The following is a 21,173-nucleotide window of genomic DNA, read 5'->3' as shown; positions in this document are numbered from 1 at the left end:
TAATGGGGAAGCTTACACCCCCCTTTCTTCCCTCCGTGTCCATGTACAGCAAACCACCATCTTGACCATAGTGAATTTATAGAAATTCTATTCATAAAAGAAAACATGGATATCCTGCATGCATGGGAAAAGGCTAAAATCACTGACTAAATTATTCATGGCAAATTATTCACTTAACTCTGATACCTTGTACTGTGGTGGCTTTTTTTGCAGGGTATAATTTTTCAATAGATTTATTTACCGAATGTTTCAATATCAAACAAATGTTCAAGAATATTTCTTGCAGTGAGCGACGCAGAAACTCTTCCTCAGACCAGACAGCAGACCTGGTTTGAAATGGGCCCTGGGGAAATGACAGGTATAGGGTGTCTAGGATGACCTTGCTATGAATGTTGACTGCTCGGATAACTGAGCAGTTCTTATTCCAACACAGGCAGAATGGAATTTCATTATATCAACACCTGCCGCAACTACAGTTCCCTCAGGATATGAATGTCAGATGTGTAGAGTGGCCACAGACCTCACAAGTCATGGTCAACAGGCTGCTCTCTTTCCACTTTTTCTCCAGGGACTCAAGTCTGATTATGTTCATGATGTTTTGCAGAAGAATATCCAGACACCTGAGTAGGTCTCATTAATTTCTAGTTTCAATATCTCCTTTTTGGTAACAGGCATGCAGAGTGCTAAGAAACTTATTTAGATGCAAATTCCAGAACATCTTGGTTACCTCTGCTCATAGTTGAATTTGGACACCTTTCACATGAAGTGTTTTGATTTTGAATGTAAAATGGGGTAATTTGTATGATTTTGGAGTATTTCCAGTTCACAAATTCCTTATTCCAGAGTTAAGGGTGTGGAAGGATGTGTAAATATTTGATGAGTGGTCCACAGTCATTCCACTAGAAATATTTCCTTTCTGGTATTTTGGCATTAGGTGAAAAGGACCTTCAATTTGAAGGTGATACCATTAAGAATTTAAAGAGATATGACTGGACCAGCATAGAAATCAGCTCTTATTTCACAGTTGTCTGGGACTGAGGCCTTTTCATTTTTTTGTCACATCAAACTAGCATAAAACATAAATTATAGTAAACTGATTTTACTGTCTAATTGCAAAGGTGACATTTATTAGAGTTTCTGTGCATATGGAAGGTTGTGTTATCCAGTATATAAACTCATGATGTATAAAATTGGTTCTAGGATTTTTTTTGTCTGAACCCAGCTTTGTTTAACCTATTGACATGGAATACAATTATTGTTGTTCCTCATTCAGCCTCAGTGAATCAGAAAACAAAAAAGTGACAGAATATGAAAAGGAGCATTGTTTCTCCCAAAGGAATTTATTTTTTCAAGATAGATACCTGGTAAAACTGCACATTTAACAGGATGTCTTACATCCAGCTTTTGGGGTATAAGACTTAGAGCCCTGCTGGAGAGGAACAGCTGTAGTAACCAGAACTGAAAAAAAATCAACACCAAAACAAGCAACTGCAGCCATCTGTAGTGATGAGGGATAGAATCCAGGGTGGCAAATGTACAGCTGGCTGAGAACAGATGGTCTTTTTGGTTCTTTTGGAGTTTATCTGAATACATTATAAAGAATACACGAAACAAACAAATGACTCGATTTAACTGTTTGTCACACACCATCCCTTCAGACATCATCAGGAATTCAGTTCAATTAAAGAGGGCATTAGTTAGCATTATTTTCTTAACAGGAAGTCAATAGGAATGAGAGGAGAGGTGGAACAATGATTGCATAGACTCAGCATTACTGATGTGTTCATGCTGACCTGGAAAAGGAAAGCATGGTAAATAGAACACAAATCAACTTGTCTTTCCAAAGTCCTTGAGTTTCTTTTCAAATTCCCTCTGTTCTTCCCCAGTCTGCTGCTACCTTTGAAGACAAGCTGCCAATCAAGGCAAAAAGAAAAGCACATCAATTATAACTCAGACTTTCCTTGCTATTTGAAAAGAAAGAGGTTGTAACTTGCTGTAATGATCTAGGCAAATTTCATCTACATTGTATAATAAACCTATATCCATCTGGCATTACAATATCGCCAACATCAGTTTCATCGCCAACATCATCGGTTCTTGTAAACAAACTACAGCAGTGGAGCTTTAAAATGACACCAAACCTGAATGTAGCTCTGCAGGGTGAATATTATTACATTAAGTCCCTGTGAAAAAGACACCCCTCCCCAGAGGATAGGTGGGATTTTTAAGGCTGCTTCACTATATTGATAGATGCAAGAAGCTCTCTATAGTTTGGCCTTCCATACTCTCCTGCTTCCTTCCATACTTTCCAGCTGCAGAAACTCAACCATTTTTGGAGTAGATGCAACTTCTATTTACCAAAAAAAAAAATCACGTTAAATAATGCTCATTTTTATAAATACCATAACTTCACTCCACAAAGCATCTGGCACTTCTAACACACTGTTTCCCTTGATGTAAAATGAGCTGTTTCCCAGAATAGCTGCTTCTTGTGATTCTGACAATATTTCCCTCCCTCTGCTAAGGAAATAGTGAACCAAAAACAATGGTGAGGAGGAGAATTTCACTGGGGTGACTCAGATTCACTCTATAATGTTGTCTTGTATCAATGACTGTTGGCAGTCAACACATCTGGAATTTAATATCTTTGTAGATACTATAGTACTGTGTAATAAGAGTTTCCAGAAAGTTTAGGAATTAGAGGAGTTTTTACTTTCACTTTTTTACTTTCACGCATGTCACTAAATGTCACTAACATGTTGCTAATTGAAAGTCCAATCAGTGCAACCTTTTTTTGTTCAAGGAACATCAGAAACAAATCTCTCTTCCTTACAACACACTTTTTGGGCTTGAAAAAACAAACATACATGCTGCTTCTTGCCAGCCAGCACTATACACAGGACTATATCAGGTGGCTGCTCAAGTTTTAGCTGATTAGTTTTTGTCCAGTACTTGAGGTTTTCTGGGCATAAGGTCGCATAGGAATTGGTACTAAAATGAGAAAGGGAAAGGAAGAGGCAGTAAAGGTAGAAATATTGCTTGCTTTTGATAATAGTTTGCCAGTTAAACAGAACAAGGGGTTTTATCAGGTTTTGAGAGCTGCCATGATTAGAGCTGGCTAGGAAATTTTCAAGGAAATAATTTTTCATTGAAAAATGCCAATTAGTTGCAATAGAATTTTTTTGCCACAATTTACTAATTTCCCTTTCAGACACACTGAAAGTCTCAGGTTTCATCTCAATGAGGTATGGGAAAATTTTTGAACTGATAAAAATTTCTGTGGGACAGGAAAAATATTATCCACCCAACACTAGCCATGATTTCTGCAACAAAACAGAGCAGTGATATTTGAATTATGATGAACAACAGTGCCATGAAATAGTGTCCCTGTGTCTATTAGGGATTAATATATGGGAATGGGCAAAAAATGGAGAACAAGGATGGGTGGGCTATTTGTGACAAAATTAGAAGTGATTTTGTATGTGTTGAAGAGACTACATATTTACTAAAACAATAATAACAGTGCAAGAAGAAGATTAGTACAACTCCCGTTTCTTCCAAGAAATAATATAGCTGATCTGAAACAGGTAACTTAAGAGCCTCTCTTGTTGTATTACTTGACTTGTTTAGCCTAACCAAAAGAAGGCAGAGGGTAGATATGATTGCTTTCTATAAACACATCAGAGGGATAAATACCAGGGAGGGAGAGGAGTTATTTAAGTTAAGCACCAATGTGGACACAAGAACAAATGGATATAAACTGGACATCAACTAGTTTAGGCTTGCTGTTAAACTAAGATTTCTAACCATCAGTGGAGTGAAGTTCTGAAGCAGCCTCCGAAGGGGAGCAGTGGGGGCAAAAATCCTAACTGGCTTCAAGACTGAACTTGATAAGTTTATGGTGGGGATGGTATGACAGACTGCCTACAGTGGCATATAGTCAGTCTGTGACTGCCTGTAGCAAAAATCCCCAACAGACAGAGATGGGACACTAGATGGATAAGGCTCTGAGTTACTACAGAGAATTCTTTCCCAGGTGTCTGGCTGGTGGGACTTGCCCACATACTCAGGGTCTAACTGATCACCATATTTGGGATCAGGAAGGAATCTCCCCCACCACCCTGGGATCAGACTGGCAGAGACCGTGGAGGGTTTTCACTTTCCTCTGCAGCATGGGGCATGGGTCACGGGTCACTTACAGGTTTAAACTAGAGTAAATGGTGGATTCTCTGTAACTTTAAGGCTTGCAATCATGATTTGAGGACTTCACTAACTCACCAGTGGTTAGAGGTCTATTTCAGGAGTTGGTGGGCGAGGTTCTGTGGCCTGCAATGTGCAGGAGGTCGGACTAGATGATCACGATGATCCCTTCTGAGCTTAAAGTCTGTGAGTCATGTAAAATTGGATCCTAGCCCACTGAAACAAATCAAGGTATACTAGTGCTAGTACATCTATGCCACAAAGGAAGGCGGTTGCAGCACAGGTGTACATACCCAAATTAGCTTTAATCAAGCTGGTGCAGGTAACAGTGGCAGCGAGGATATAATGGCATGGTCTTCTGTGCTGGCTAGCCACCCCAGCACAAGCCCACGAGGTCCTCTGGATATGTACTCAGGTTGCTGGCCAACATGATGGTCCATGCTGCTGGGTCTCTCTGCTATTATTACCAGCACTAGCTTTAATCTTTTTGCCTACTCACACGGCAATCATACCTTCACTTGCAGTATAGACACAGCATTAGAGAAGCGTCGTAATGAAACGTTTGCCTCTTCTAACTCCACTTTTAATCTGCGATACTGCTGGTTGCCACATAACTATGGTACAACAATATAAGTTTCACTGAACATGTTTCTGCTTTCTACTTTCAGTACATATTTGTTCAGATAGATTGCATGCATATAAATATTAGATGTTCAGCGGGTGTAAATCAGTGTAGGACCATTGACTTCAAAGGAGCTACACCAGTTTTTTTATCCACTAGGGATGTGGGCCAAATATATCTGGCAATTACAAATTTGCTAACACTTCTTATCATAAAGAATTGGTACGAAACTAAAAATATTATCAACCTACTGGACAATAGAAGCAGATTCTCAAATATATGATACAAATGACATCACCACAAATTATTGCAGCCACATGTAGCGAGGGAATAAAATTGCGAAAGGGAGTTTTCCCTGGATTGTTACAAAATTGGGCCTGAAATGCAATCCAGGTAGTCATCACACTCCTGATTTGCATAAACTTTATTTCTTTTGGATATCTAAAGTGTTTAGTACATCGAATATCTGATGTGAAGCATTATTATTTTTAGCTGTATTACCAGAGCACCTAAGCAGCCCTAGCTATGGACCAGACCCCATTGTGCTAGACGTTGTATAAACACTGAACAAAAAGATGGTCCCTACTCCAAGGAGCTTACAATGTCTGTATAAGACAAGAGACAACAGATGAATACAGGCAAACAGGCAGGGAGTACAGGGAAACAATGAAACACAATAAGCAGTTTTCTTAGCACACAAGCATCCTAATCTCAATGTTTAATGTCTAATATCCATGTTTCAATGAGGTTAGCAAGGTTTAGAAATGTGTTTATTGGCCTTAAACACCACATCCTGACCTAGGTTTATGTAGGTATAAAGGACATGCCATTTTTCTTCTGACTATAGCCCTGTGAGGTTAGAGAGGCCTGCTGCCCGAGACCTAGTCACAGACAGAGTCAGGTCAGTAGCTAACTTGGTCATTTATTTTTAATTATTTTTTTAAAAGCAGAAATATTCAGTGAAAAGCTTCTGGTCAACAAGCCACAGCTAAAGATGTTTTTGATTAATTTGTTCAATAACGAAGGCTAAAGAGGCAAGAAAAAGCAAAGCAGAAATTGAAAGAATGTGATAAAAGGTAGAACTGTGGGGACAGAAGAGATGAAATCATGGACAACAGGGAAGGGGAAAAAGGATAGAGAAGATCTCTCTCTCTTACCCCCCTTCCCCCCGTACAAGTATATACACAATCAATATTTAAGAAAAACTTAGCAAAGTTATAGGCAAAATCAAATTTTAAGACCTAATCTAGCACAGAAAATCTGCTCCCTGATCTGATAAGCATTGAAAGGACTTTTTAGCATAGTTCCAGTCAGACTAGTTCGCTCCTAACATTTCTAATAGTTGTCTAATAGTAGATTCAGTTGGATCTGGCCCACCATGGCTATTAGTCCACTTTTCCTATTCCTTTTTTTTTTAAAGCAAGAGAAAGACAAAAAAAAAAAGATGATTAAAAAAAAAAAAAACCCCAGAAGGAGCACAATGGAGGATCCTTAAAACCAAAACCTGAAATGTTGTTTAAAAATCACAGCCTTCCTGTATTGTTAGAGCAAGTAGTGATTAGTGAGCAGCTTTTCTTTCAAAACCCTGTTCATTTTACTGTTACCTCATCCTCCTATCTCCCACTCTATTTGTCTGTTTCATCCCCCCTGTTGCTGACCTGTCTGACATGTGGAGTGTTAGTAAACACAATCCTTGCCCCACAGAGCTATCACTTGTCTGAAGTATAAAGTCCTACCATAGTATACAATGACAATACTAACGGAGAATTTCACATCCAAAAAGTTTTGAGCACAGTGGCAGCAGGGAATAAAGCACCGGCTTTGGGAAAGCAATCAGTAAACCAAGTTCTTCAGTACGTGAGAATGAACAATGACCATTTTGTTGAGACTAATAAACTGTGAAGGTGGAATTTGGAAGGATAGAGGAAGTGGGCAAGGGTAAAAATATTCTCACTCTGATATGATGGCTGACCAGCTGCACTGTTCAGAGCAGGTTTGGAAATGAGCCATGAGTTGCCACCTGTTTAGCTTTTGGAATGAAGAATTTTGATCGGTGCATATATTCCAGTTCTCTGGGGATAGGGCGAAAATGGGAATGGGGTACAATTATCAAACTGTTCATAGTTTTTGGTGGGGGTGTTTGGGGCGAGAGATATGGAGGAGAGGGGGATTCCCGCCAAACAGTACCAATACCTTTTATGGGATTATCTAATTAACACAATGGTAGAAAGGAGAATTATTAATGAGGTAACTCACTACCACCCCTCTCTTAATTTTCTCAGAAGGGGTCTTCCTCTGATAGACTTTTGTTTTAAAGGGACAAAAACTGCAATAATATTATTATTAATTACTCTGATTTCTATTTCAATAAAACTATTTTTTCTATACTTGAAAGAAACAATCAGATTTAACAACTGGTTTTCTACTCCCATCCTATGTCATTTGCATTCTGTATAAATGTAAACAATTTTGCAAAAAAATTTCTTGGAGATTTGTTTTCCCTTGAGAACTTTTAATGAGATGATTTTAAAAAATACTGTTCCAAAATAACAATACAGACTATTTTTGATTTGGAAAAGAATGATTTCCAGGGTATTTGGTTAGCATATGTGAAGGTCTATGATTAGGGCCCTACCAAATTTATGGCTGTGAAAAATGTGTTACGACCCGTGAAATCTGATCTCCCTCATAAAATCTGGCTATTGTAGGGGAGACCAGATTTCACAGAGTTGGGTGACTGGAGAGTGGTGACTGCTGGGTGGGAGTCTAGCTCTGAAGGCAGCACTGCTGCTAGCAGCAGCACAGAAGTAAGAGTAGCAATACTGCGTGTCCCCCCCCTGGAACTCCCCACTGACCCTCATTTGGGTTGGGACCCCCACAGTTACAATATCATGACATTTCAGATTTAAATACCTGAAACATGACATTTATTATTTTAAAAATCCTATAACCATTACATTGACCAAAATGGACCATGAATTTGGTAGGGCCCTATCTATGATTAACAAAAAGAAAAGTACATACAAATCTGTGAAGTGTTTATTTCATGCCTACTATACTCACTAAGTTTTCCACACACAAAAATTCTCAAATAGCATTTCTAGATATCAATACAGAGCTGTTTATAACTAACAGGTATCTTAAATATAAGGTGTGAAATCCCAGCCCCATTGAACTCAATGGGAATTTTGTCATTGAGTTCATGGGACCAGCATTTCATTGTAAGGTTTAATCTTGAGGTCAATTTTAGATGCCTTGTATCCTTCTCTCCTCTTGTCCAGTTCTTCCTATAAAACATTTCTAAAATCTACTCTTTCATCTCGCTCCTTGAAGAAATTAAATAGTAAGTGAAATGTGAGGTCTGTGCATGGGGAGGGGGAAAGGATATGAAAATGGCACATTCTTTTCTTTCTGGTCCCCGTCAGGTTGTGGTATGAAAGTTATGAAATACTGAAAGAGAGGGTGTCCTCACAACTGGCCTGATGCTACAAGCTTGATATACATAGATCCACCTGACATAAACAGGAGGCATGCAAGAGATTTGGAGGACTGGGTCCAACATGTCCAGATTCACTGCACAGAGGAAGTACTGGAAATCTTGTAAAAAAACACAAGACCCAGTGTCCTAATGAGATTTGGAACTCAGTTTGCAGAAGAAAGCATTTCAGCTAGTTTAAATGAAATTCTGAGAAGCAATTTTTGGTTATTTTGGTTATTTATATGAACTGAACCTTCTGAACCATCACCCATCATTAGTGATGACCAGCCTTAACTATAGTTAAATTACTGTAATATTTCCTGTTTAGTAATTGAGTAATGAAGCCCTGACTGTGTAAAGCAGCAGAGTAATGGTTTCAGAATTAAATTTCATGCATTATTAATACTTTTTTTACCCTGTAAATATAGTTAATTACTGGAGTGACTAAAACCACTTCTCTAAACTATTTTTTTTTGTTTGCTGGCATTATAGGATGTATTTATCACGTAATTCAGAAGTAAGCAGAAAAGGCATTTTTAAATGTATGGTAATTTTGTTTTCATTAGAATTTTGAATATACTTATGTATCTCTCAGAGGATAATGTTCATGAGGAAATTGCTGATGTGCTTATATTCTGTTTAAAGAAATTTAATAAAGTAAATCAAATTGATGTCACCATTACTCACATACAATTAACGCTGATGCCAGTCTTGCAAAAAAGTTTACCTTATTTTGAAGGACAAACTCTTTTTGCACTTGTTCAAGGGTAGGCTCTTTCACACCCCTTCTCTACTATGACTAAAGCTCTATATATCTTTGTACCTGTCAATAGCTGAAAGCACTGACAGAGGAGTGATTCACGAACAAGACAAGGTTCAGAGGTTTGAGTTGGTTTCAGTTCGAATAAGTATCCAAAGTTTAGCTGCTTATGGGAAACTTATCCAAACAGCTTCAGTCTGGAGACCAGACTTAAAATCTCATCAGAACAGTATTTTAAGTTTCAGTACTGGTTTAAGTACTATGAGAACAGTCTCCAATATAGTATTGCCATGAAGTGACTAGATGATGTCTGCATGTGTACTATTGCCCTCCACTGGATGGAGTCAGAATTTCACAACTAATAAATAATAAAGTCTAATGGGGATTCTCCCTTAGCTCAAGTAATAGGACCCTTGTGCTGTGAGAGAAGGAAGATCTCAGGTGTAACCCCGCTGCTGCCATGAAGTTCAGTATGATGATGGTTACAACCTGCATAAAACTTGGAAGGAGCAGCACAGGTTTCAGGAGGCAAGAATTTTGAGGAGGTAGTCAGTCTGTGTGCATATGGCTAGAATGCGAACTGAGGTTGCAGCATCTCTGTAAATAGTTCTCTTAATAAAAAGCCAGTTTAGTTTTGCAAGCACTTTCATGTTAGCCAGCATGCAGCATGTGAAACAATTACTATCATGAAGTTTCTTCAGCAGATAGCCATGGATTTGTTACAGTATTTATATCTCCTTTAACTCAAAACCAGAAAGTGAACAGTATGCAGAACTTTTTATTAAAGTTAAACATGCTTTATGAAGTTATAAAGAGAGTCAGTTTGAGTCAGTTCTTATGTTAGCCAGATTGGTTCACCCATCATTAAAACTTACTTCTTTGGAAAATAGGTCTTAGACTCACCACCTTCTCCCTTTCAGAAATACCATTTTGGCCCATTTTTGCTTTCTTATACCCTTTCCAGTAGCACACACCTAAATGATCATTTCCCAATGAATGTAGGATTCATTTCCCAATGAATGTAGGATATAATGGGAGAGATGTAGGGGGGTGGAGTTCATTCATTCTGCAATGTTTAATAATAATCTTGTTCTATTTGACTTCTTAAAATGGCAAAATGAGGCATGTGCAAGTAACCCAGCATGGAGGCTGTGTTGCTAGTGGCACTTTAGGTAGAATCAACAAGCTTTCATCTTTTTGGTCGGGGAGTTATAAAAGCTCTGTTACACATTAGTACTCAGTAAAGAAGACTACAGGGAAAAGGGGAGCCAATGATTCACTGGAAATAGCTAAGCCTGAAGTCACTCAAAAAGATATTTCAGAGAAACAGTTTTTACCTTCTAATGAAGACTTCCACCAGAGAGTGAGCAGTTCAAAGGAGGGCTCAGAGAGCAGTGGTTCAGTGAGACTCCATTTAGAGCATCGTGTAAGATGATGTCTGTATGATGGATCAGACAGGACTTCAAATCCTACAAGGCTAACTGATTGCGGATACTGTTGAATGACTTTAAAAAATCTATTTTTAGTTTTTGTAACTATATCAGACCTCATGATTAAGGTTATGATCAGGGCTGGCTTTAACTTTTTTGCCGCCCCAAGCAAAAAAAAAAAAAAAGTGCTGCCCCGCCATAATACCCCCCACCGCGAGTGCCGCCAAACCCCCCCCCGGAGCGCCACGCCACACCGCCCAAGCCCCTGCCCCCCCAAGCACCACGCCGCCCAAGCGCCGCGCCGCCAAAGCCCACCGAGTGTCGCACCGCCAAAGCCCCCCGCCCCTCCCTGAGCACCGCGCCACCCAAGCCCCCCGAGCACCGCCCGGCCGAAACAAAAACAAACAAAGAAAATCCTCCAGTGCCACCCAGCTGAACCAAAAAAAACAAACAAACCTGAACACCGCCTCTCCTCAAGGTGCCGCCCCAAGCATGTGCTTGGTCGGCTGGTGCCTGGACCCGGCCCTGGCTATGATTATGTCACAGAATCCATGACTTCCATCAGGGGGGGGGGGGCGGCGGCGCAGGGGCAGCATCCTGGGAGGGGGCGGGGGCGGTCGGTGGAGGCTCCGCTGGCTCGCCGGGCCGCCTGCGGCAGGTCCACCGGCCGGAGGGAGCGGACGGTGCCTGCCTGGCGGCCCCGTCGCGGTCCCGGCCCCCGCTCCGGAGCTGAGCCGCCGCAGGCCGCGCTGCGGCAGGTCCGCTCGTCCGGCTCCGGTGGACCTGCGCGGCCGGCGGCGCCGGCTCCACAAATGACGCCTCCCCCCCAGCCCCAGGATGCCGGGGGAAGGGGACCCGACCGGGACTGGGGAGGCGGCGCGCGCGCGCCGCTGCTGGGGGGCAGCCTACTTTGTAGAGCCGCCCCTGACTTCCATTGACCTCCGTGACATTTTCTGCCCCAGGGCTGGAGCTCCCAACCAGCCCCACTTCAACAGCTCCCAGCCCCTGCCGTGGTGGGGGGATCCCACAGCTGCCCAGCCATGGCAGGGGGCTGGCAGACCAAGCCACAGTGGGCGGCGGGGAATCTCTCCGCACCTGCCCAGCCGTGGCTGGGGGACTATGCAACTACCAGCTGCCCGGGGGTGAGGGGACCCTGCAGCAGCCCAGCCCTATGGGCAAGGGGACCCCGGAGCTCCCACGCACCAGAGCGGTGCAGGATCCAGGAGCCCCAGCAGCAGTGGGTGCAAAACCCACCTACCCCTTTTCTGAGGGATATTTTTAGTAAAAGTCAGAGACAGGTCACAGGCTTCCATGAATTGTTGTTTATTACCCATGACCTGTCCGTGACTTTTACTAAAAATATCCATGACAAAAACTTAGCCTTACTCATGATATGATTTTAATATCACGACTAATCTTTAAAAGCTCTTATTTTCTGTGTTCCCTTTTTTTGTAAATACCTTAATGCTAAAAAAAAATTATTTGAGAAAAATTAAAAACTTTTACTTATTTGGGGAAGATTATTGTCTAGTGTCTTCAAAGAGAATGATATCCCTTGTCATTTTTGCTGGAGACACTTAGGTAAAACTGATATACGGTATGACCATATAATTATTAAGCGGGCTGACAGGAAAACAAGAATTTCCATTTCACAAAAATGTGTGAGGTTTCAATTTTTATTTCTGTAATGGGGGGTGGGGGGAAGAGGGAAGAACATTTTGAAAGTTCTCACAAAATATGCATAAGAGGAAGACCACTGCAGCATAGCCAATAGCCTGATTCAGACCTCAGGGACATGAGCCGAGATTCTCAACTCCCAGGTAAATGCCTGGTTAGGTCTCTCGTTTTGACCAGAAAATTCCATTCTGGACCTCATAGAGTTTAAGGCCAGAAAGGAACACCACGTTATCTAGTCTGACATCCTGCATAGCACAGGCCATCAGCACTACCCAGCACCCTCACATTAAATGCAACAATGAAAATTAGACCACATTTTTATAGCCCACAGGAGACTAGACTATTATATGGCACAGGCAGAGAATAGAAGGACTGAAGGACACCAGTGCCCAAGGCCCCAGAAATAGCAAGGAAATGATTAAGTGAGATATACCCAGATAATCCTAGCAAGCAACCTGCATCCACCCTTAAGGTCACTGCCAATCTGATCTGGGGGAAAATTTCATCCTGACCACACATATGGCGATTAGTTAGACCCTGAGCATTGTGAGCAAGACCTGAGAAAAACCTTCCCAGTGAAAGTTTAACTGCAATCAATATGATTCAATAAAAAGATTTGCTTTTGACAAATAGCCATTTTTCAGCAAAATTCCTGACCAGCTATAGTTAATAGTCATTGACAAATAGTGGGACTGAACTTTCTGTTTTCAGGTGGTGACATTATAAACTTTGAGGACACAGAGACACAAGAATGATTTACAAGTAGAGGCATCACCATGATATTCCATACTTTTCTAAAAGTTTTGTTTTATACTCTAGTCTTGTATGTATGAAATTGTTTGTCCATTATTTTATAGACAGTATGGTGTTCTTGGACAATTATTGTGAAATCCAAAGTAAGAATTCTGTTAGCTATAGAATTTTAAAAGCAAATAATGATAAGTTTAAAATAATCAACTTAAAATTTTCTACAGTTACTTCAAGGATAAATTCAAATTTTTTAAAAATTCTATATTTGCCCAGAGTATTACTCAGTCATTAAACCAGAAATGGAAGGTTCATTTCTTCATACATTAGAATGAAGTATTTCATATACAGAAAAAAATGCTCTTGACGTATTCATGATATCCAGTTAACGAAGACACTTTTTGAAATATCTGTCATTAAAGAACTGACGAGAAATTTTGAACTTAAGAGAGGGGTCTAGTGTAGCATATACAGTAAATCTTTTTATATCATGCATATAAGAATTTCTTCAGTGAGAAAGGATGAGTTGTCCCACTCTCATCCATCCTTACACACCTATCTCTCCGTCTTAATCGAAGATGATCTTTAGAGGATGCCATTTGAATTGTCAGTTCCATCCTTCTGCAGCTTATCAAACATTGTGTGTGTCTGATACAATATATATGCAGTATTTAAAGTAGGATGGAGTTAGGGAAAGCAGCACACAGTCCTAGAGCAGTATTAATGCCTCACTTCTAACAGGCATTTCTTCCCAGATTTTCAAAGGTATTTAGGTGCCTCACTCCCATTTAAATCAATAGGCATGAGTAGGGCCCTACCAAAATCACGGCCATGAAAAATGCATCACAGACCGTGAAATCTGGTATTTTGTGTGCTTTTACCCTATACTATACAGATTTCACAGGGGAGATCAACATTTCTCAAATTGGGAGTCTTGACCCAAAAGAGAGTTCCAGGAGGGTTGCAAGGTTATTTTAGGGAGGGTCGTGGTATTTCCACCTTTACTTCTTGTTCTACCTTCAGAGCTGGGTGACTGGAAAGCATCAGCTATTGGCCTGGTGTCCAGCTCTGAAGGTGGTGCCCTGCCAGCAGCAGCGCAGAAGTAAGGGTGGCAGTACTGCATCCCTGCCACAATAACCTTGTGACCCTGCCACAGGCCCCCCACAATTACAATACTGTGAAACTTCAGATTTAAATAGCTGAAATCATGAAATTTATGATTTTTAAAACCTTATGACCATGAAATTGGCCAAAATAGACCGTGAATTTGGTAGTGCCCTAGACATAACGCACCTAAATACCTTTGTGGATCTGGGCCTTCTTCCCCTTCAGGGTGAAACCCACTAATACTGAGTTCCTGTTAAAGACACACTGTTCCTGTAAGATAAGTGGGATTTTAAAACTCCAGGCTCATAATGACATTGTCAAAATGGGGTATTTCAGATGCTCTAATACTACCTGCATTGTTATGGATTTATTTCATACCAACCATATAAGCTATCTGGAAATCATAAACCTCACAAATATACTTTGCCTCAAGTTATACCAATTCTTTTGCAAATTCAAGTGCTTGATTCTTCAGATTCTTGTCCCACAAATCCTTTTGTCCTGAATTTGAAAAGTGAAGTACTCACTGTATATTGATCCCTGAGACAACTACTCCAAATGAGAACAATCTTTTCAGGACTGTGAAAAGTTCAAGGGTCATCCTAAGTTCTGATCCAAAACTAAATTAAGAAGGATACCAAGAACGAGAAGATCAAGCAGGATATCTGCTCCACCACAGAGCTTCCAGAATTACATGCGAGGTTACCCAAACAAGCACTTTTCACCTGCAGAGAGTGGGATAGTAAGAAATTACAAGATGTGGCTAGTGAGTGTGGCAAAAGCTCCTTGTTGTCTGCTGTCATCTTGATTTTCCTTCTTGGGTGCATAACAGAGAAAATGGATCCCATGAGGTAACTCTCACACTTGTTACCTTATATTTCCTCAAGCTGACTGTGTGTAAGTAATGGAACAGCATTTTAATGGCCCACTATCCCAAATGCCCTTATAACCCTTCACTAGAGCTAGTTTGTAGCTGACAAATATGACAGGCAGAGCTAGTGAACCCGTAGGCCAGTGATATTCTCATCTCTAATCCATCACAGACATCAAAAAATAATGAGATCTCTTGAAACTGCGCCAGGACTGAGCTCATATGACACTGAGATGATGAATTAACTCAACCACTTAGAAAGCAGTAGGCAGGATACTAAGATACACAGGTAATTTCACAATTTGAAATGGCCTTGCAAGGGAAATGCTGAAATTTGACCACCTTATCTGTATTACCTCTGGTCACTAAATCCAGCCTATTTCCATATTTAATCCCAGTTATAATCATGCTGTATTTTATTTCCCCATGTGCTGCATAGAAATGTAATTCTGCCATCATCATGCTATGAAAGCAGATAAGATACACAATCAGGTCAGTGTGCATTAGAGAAATGCTGCTGTAATATCATGATAGCTCTGCAATGGCTCCACAGAATATGTGGAATAGCCTGAAAGTGGGGAGAATTTTGGTGGAATTTGCTTTTAAAGTACATAGAACTTTGTGAAAGTTCTGAGTGTTAAGCCAAGGATCATAACTCTGGCCAAGTTGAGAAAAGTTGATTTTCCTAAAAGCATCTTTCCCTCAATGATAGTCTTATAAATACGCGGCTAAAGAATTATTCAGAACTTCAGTCATTGCAAAGTTGTATGTAATCCAAACAGAGGGCCACCCAGGGAAAACGTTTTGCAGTATCCTTTAATCACAGTTTCTATTTTAATTTCATAAAAACAATTTGAAATAAAAAACTTGTTTTTTCCAACCGAGAGTTGTTTGTTATAACTCATCATGAGGCTGAGGTTTCACATTCTGCCAAAATAAGCTGGTGGGGAGGGGGGTTATTCTAAAGAAATGGGGGAAAAAATCCAATGTATTAAGCAAATTGGCTTGTTGGTTAACCTTACGCAGGAGTTGGTTTCATGTAGGAATATATGGAAAGCTCTAAGGTGTAAACAGTTCATTACTTTGCTTATTTGACAATTAACCATCAAGGGATAATGTAGAATTGCAGACATATATTTTTCTATACTTTATATCACTGGTTAAACTTAAATCTGCAACCGCATTTGTTGCCCTACTCATTGCAATTTCTGAACCACTATAGCAAATGGCTTGTAAGGATGACAGAACAGGACTGGAACATTTCCCACTATAATCCATTGACAGTACAGGTGATTCAGTAACACAACACTGACTATTCATGTGTTTGCTGAATTGTCATACATCAACATCAATGTGATATTCCATCATTATCATATCATCAGTAACAACAGCAGTGAACCCTGGACTCCAACTTGAGATGGTTTCGCTTTCCACTATGAAGAATCTCAATATCTATTTCCCTTTACAATTTTTAGTTGCTTTATGCAGATATTCAAGGGTACCTCCCCTACTAATTTAGGACTACATAATCACTGCTCAGGACAATATTCCTAAATCTACAGAGCATCTAGGATTATAATTCTGGAGCAATAGAACCTAGCAGAAAGGCTGCTTACCTCTGGATCCCACCTCAGGTCAGGAGCTTTCTCCCAATGGTGGTGGCTGGGAAAGCACCTTCCTTCCAAAGAGCAGCGGCTGGTAGGATTGGTCTTCAGCCTCTTTCAAACAAGAGCTGCTGCTGACAAGAAAGGGCCATATGCTGCTTCTTGTGAGTTCTACTAATAACCAGAATCCTGTCTTCTGCAGCAACCCTGGAACAGAGGGATCATCAGGAAATGGATCAACCATACCGAGGGGGGGAATCTAGGTCAGTTGGAAAGGGTGGCAACTGAAGGAAGAGATCAAAGGTGTTGTCAGAGGAGTTTGCTAGAGCAAGTCTCAAGAAGTTCAGATGAGTTTCAACTTGCAATTAGTTCTATCCCCACATGTTACATCAAACATCAAGTATAAGGCGAATGTCTGCTGCATGGAGTATAAAGATTCTGCTGCAGTAAAACTAAGACATCGCATCTTAAATGATTTCACATGTACACCAGTGCTGTCCATTAAAAACTAATGTATTCCTTATGTAATCCTGAAACCTATACATCTGGGTTTTTTTCTGATGCCTGTGTCACAGGGATTTTCAACACAGGCACATCCATCATATTAAATCAGCGATGATACGTATCTGGTAACTACACTTTTGCTGAGAAAAATGTGAAGTGAATTTGGATCAAAAGGAGAGTCTTCCAAATTGCATTAGTAGAAAACTTAGTTTCGAAGTAGCCTTTAAACTCTAAAAATCAATGAGATATTTGAAAGAGAACTTATAAAATGGTAGCCTTTTTTTGTTAAATGTAAGAACTACATAAAAGGCAGAACCATCCTGCTGACTAAAACTGAGAGAACAGTAGCAAAATTTGAAAACCAAAGCCCTTTATCCATGAACAGACTGATATTTATGCATTTGATCATTACTGAAAATCAGAACACTTTAGTTGAATATAGTTCATGTTATGAGTTTGGCAACCTATTTGGTTTGACTATTCATCATTTATTATTTGTCACTGACCACTTGTCACATGATTTTGTTTTGATTTTTGACTGGATGACTGAAAACACTTAACACCAAGAGAAGTATCAAAAAGATTTCAAGATATTTGCAGTTACATTTTCCAATGCAAATCATTTAATTAATATATTCACAAGTTTCACTGTCTTCAGTAACCTACTTGCAAACAAAAATTACTCATTCAAATGGTTGTATGCAGGTCACAATGGAGAAATAAGAAAGGTAATGAATACTATTAGAAGAAATGTATTGATTTGTAAGTCAAAGTAAAACACACAACTTTTTTTCAGTATTTCTCCAACTCTGGTGCCTATTTATTCAAACCGAGGTAACTTGATTGATGATCATCTACATACAAAGCAAGGAACTGTCTTCATCCTCATTTTCTATCTTGAGGTACAGTTTCTTATTAGACCAGTTGCAGAAGATGCTAGTGAAACAATTCCCTCTGTAACGACACCCTCAACATCCAAACTATAACAGTGTATCAATATCATTTTTCACTTCTACAAAATACTTGGATGGTTTCAACTTGGGTTGCTCTGGCCAATATAATTTCCTTTCTGTATCCACGGAAGGATATTTCATGTTTAAAATTTCAAGATGTCAGGAAAAGCATCAAAGTGTACAGGAAAATAAGATCTTGGTCATAACCAACTCCATAGTTGTTTCTATCAGATTTACTTTCCAGCGTGTACTCAGAGTATATCTTTCTCCGTGCTTCAGCAAGACTGATGTTATGAAAGAACTGTATTTAGTATAATATCGGTGCCTCATTTTTGAAGGCTTCATCTGAGTCTCTAACTTACAGCTGCAGAACGAGACTGACAAAGAGAGGCAGTGAAAAAGGCTAAATATATACAATGATTAATATATGTGGGCTGCTGGCTAGACATCTGCAGAACATGCTACCTACTAATCGCTTAATTTAGGATGAGTAGGCAGATGAAGGATTTAGATGGGGGGGGCAGACGATACCTAATGGTTACAGCACACATCATAAGCCAATAGACTTCAAATTATAATTGAAAAAGGATCACTTTTATGGAGGGATGTAGACAAGCAATTAACCAGCTCACTTTTGATTTGGGAACAGGTGTTGAACTTGAGTAACTTAAATAGCAATTATCATCATACCTGCCTGTCTAGTGGTATCTCAAACTGCACTGTATGACAGCAGCACTGCCAAGTCAGATCGAGGCTCATGCTATGGTTCCCTCACTTCACTCCAGCAGCACAAATTGTCTGTAAAACTCTAAAAGGGAAGCTGAAGATTCCACTGGACACGTCTTCATGGGCTCCCTCCAGCACAGGAGACATACCAGAGACAAGGGCTCATGCTGCACTCTAGCCATCTTTGGTTGGCATAATGACCCAAAGGAACACTTTTAGTAAACATGATTTTAAAGTTATAACATTATAGGGTGGCATAGCTCATTTCTAATGATGGTTGATGATTATTACAGCTTGTTTAAATCTTTTCATTTAATTTAAATGGCTTTTTAATCAAAATGAAGCTTTTTAATGGGACATTTTCATTTTGGTTGACATTTTCCATTTTTCCTATAAAAAACTGGAAACTGAAAAATTCAGTAATTTTCTAATTTGGTTTTCAATTTAAAAAAATCAGTTTTTGGTTTCAAAGACCAAAATATATTACTGAAAATTGTTTTCAAAAATCAAACATTTTTTAGTGTTTTATTTTATTTTATTTTATTTTTTTCATTGAAAAACTGAAATTTTCCACAGGAAATTTTTCCAAAAGGAATATTTTGGAAGTTTTCTCTGTTGTGGTGGGTTCTCTTTTTACACTTCTGTAAATTAGGAGTAACTTAATTCAGGTCACTAGAGCAATAGTAGCACAAGTGAGAAAAAGATTCGGCCCATTACTTTTTGTATAGATTTAACAATATTCCAGAATTGTCATATCTGTTCAGCTTAACAGGCAGGGTCCTCCAGTCCATTCACAAGCAAGCTTCCCACTGAGGTAAATAGGAGTTTTACCTGATTAGGACCTGCAGGATCAGGCCCCAGGCATTCTGAGTATTTAATGGTTTAGATAAGTCCATCAGGCAGTACAATGTGACCTAACATCATACCATGACATTCAAAAGAACTATGCCCTCTGGTGAAACACCTGGACCCAGAATCCCATGAATTATTAGTAACATCAGGAAGAATAACAATGCTATCAACTCCAATTTGTCACCTTGCAGCTTGCCTTCATACTAAGCTTTCTGTCAGGCTGCATATATTGCTTTCAGAATAGATGAATCTGTAAGATAATGCAATGGATTTTATTTATTTATTTTGTGCTGGAGATGGAAAGTTTTGCAACGTTTATTTAATGTCCCTGCTTGCTTGAGGGCATATTTGTCATCAATGTGCAGGATTTCATGTTCACAACTACCAACACACAAAGAGGAAATTACACCCTACCTTGTACAAACAATAATGAGGGGGCAGGAACAGATTTGAACTTCATGACTGTCTCCTATTTCTATAGTAGCTTGAATTTAAATCTTGGATCCACATATCTGTGGGATCTGGAGCAATTAGGGTCTGGAACTAAACTTTGTAGCCTAACACAGTTTCTAGTTTTGCTTTTTGTTTCTTGGTTCCTAAAATTCACAGTGAAACTCACAGAATGCCAACCCTGGGAAGCAAAACCAGAATTAAAGTATTTCTCCACAAAGCACTGAAAACTGAAATTGTTAAGCTTCAAACAGCTCTAATTGGATGTCTGTAAAATAGAGAAGGATCCTTGAAAGGTGCTATTTTAGAAATGGTGCTATTATTAATAATAAAACAGCTGTATCTTTGTCCTTGATACTATGTACCAGTTCCCACTTATCCCATTCACAAGTTACTGACTTCAGGTGGACTACTCATGTAAATAAAGTGAGAAGGATTTGGCTCTATGTTATTTGCTTTTGCACGTCATTATGAAGAGCAGTTATACCATATACTGTATCTGGCCTGACTGCTTCCAAAACAGCTTTAAAACACGAGTGCCTCTGGAATCTTTCTTTAACATACCCACTGAAAAGCATCTATCACATGAGCAAGGGATTATCTTGTTCATGCTGTGCCATATCAAAATAATAGTGTGGTCTCAGAGTCTATTTGCTCTACCCTTTCTACCGGACAATCTAATTGCAAATGTGTCTGCATAACACATTTATCCACAACCAGCTGTTTCACACATATTAAGCAACGTCTTTGCTTTCACTGGTATGAGGGAAGCAGTCTGGGACCACCAAAGCAATAAAGAGACAAGAAATGAGATAAAATTACATTTTAATGTGGGAGGTTTGATGGCAATTTTTTTTGTTTTGCTTGGGGGTCGAGATAGGAATGATTTACCATCTTCCTCTCACTGTAGTTTGGAAATTGTTTTTCCAATTATTATTTCTATGCAGCACAGTGCCTTTATTTAAGTCCCCAATTGGGAACTAACATTTTTTCTCCACCTAAACCTGTCAAGAAGATCATATTAGTTCACCAGAGTAATATCCTCCATGTTATATTTTGGGGAGGCTTGCGCCTTCTGGCTGATTTGCTTTTCAAAATAACTGGTTGGTTGTGAGTTCCAGAAGTATTTTATATGTAATGGTTTAAAATGTACATTAAAGTGTATGTTTTTGTGGGTACGTCTCTTTTTGCA

General features: G+C 39.6%; 1 long non-coding RNA gene across 1 annotated transcript in view; it reads right to left on the bottom strand.

Moving 5' to 3' along the window:
- The window catches only part of LOC120407465, a 100,789-nt gene that overhangs the window by 50,045 nt on the left and 29,571 nt on the right, over window positions 1–21,173 (bottom strand). The window contains exon 2 of the long non-coding RNA XR_005599990.1: window positions 16,509–16,703. This is a non-coding gene — a long non-coding RNA (uncharacterized LOC120407465). The remainder of the gene's footprint in view (window positions 1–16,508; window positions 16,704–21,173) is intronic.

Source organism: Mauremys reevesii, linkage group 6 (genome assembly GCF_016161935.1).
Source record: "Mauremys reevesii isolate NIE-2019 linkage group 6, ASM1616193v1, whole genome shotgun sequence".
Classification (NCBI taxonomy): Eukaryota; Metazoa; Chordata; order Testudines; family Geoemydidae; genus Mauremys; species Mauremys reevesii.
The sequence above is the reverse complement of the archived record's forward strand: the minus strand, read 5'-3'. Positions and strand labels throughout refer to the sequence as shown.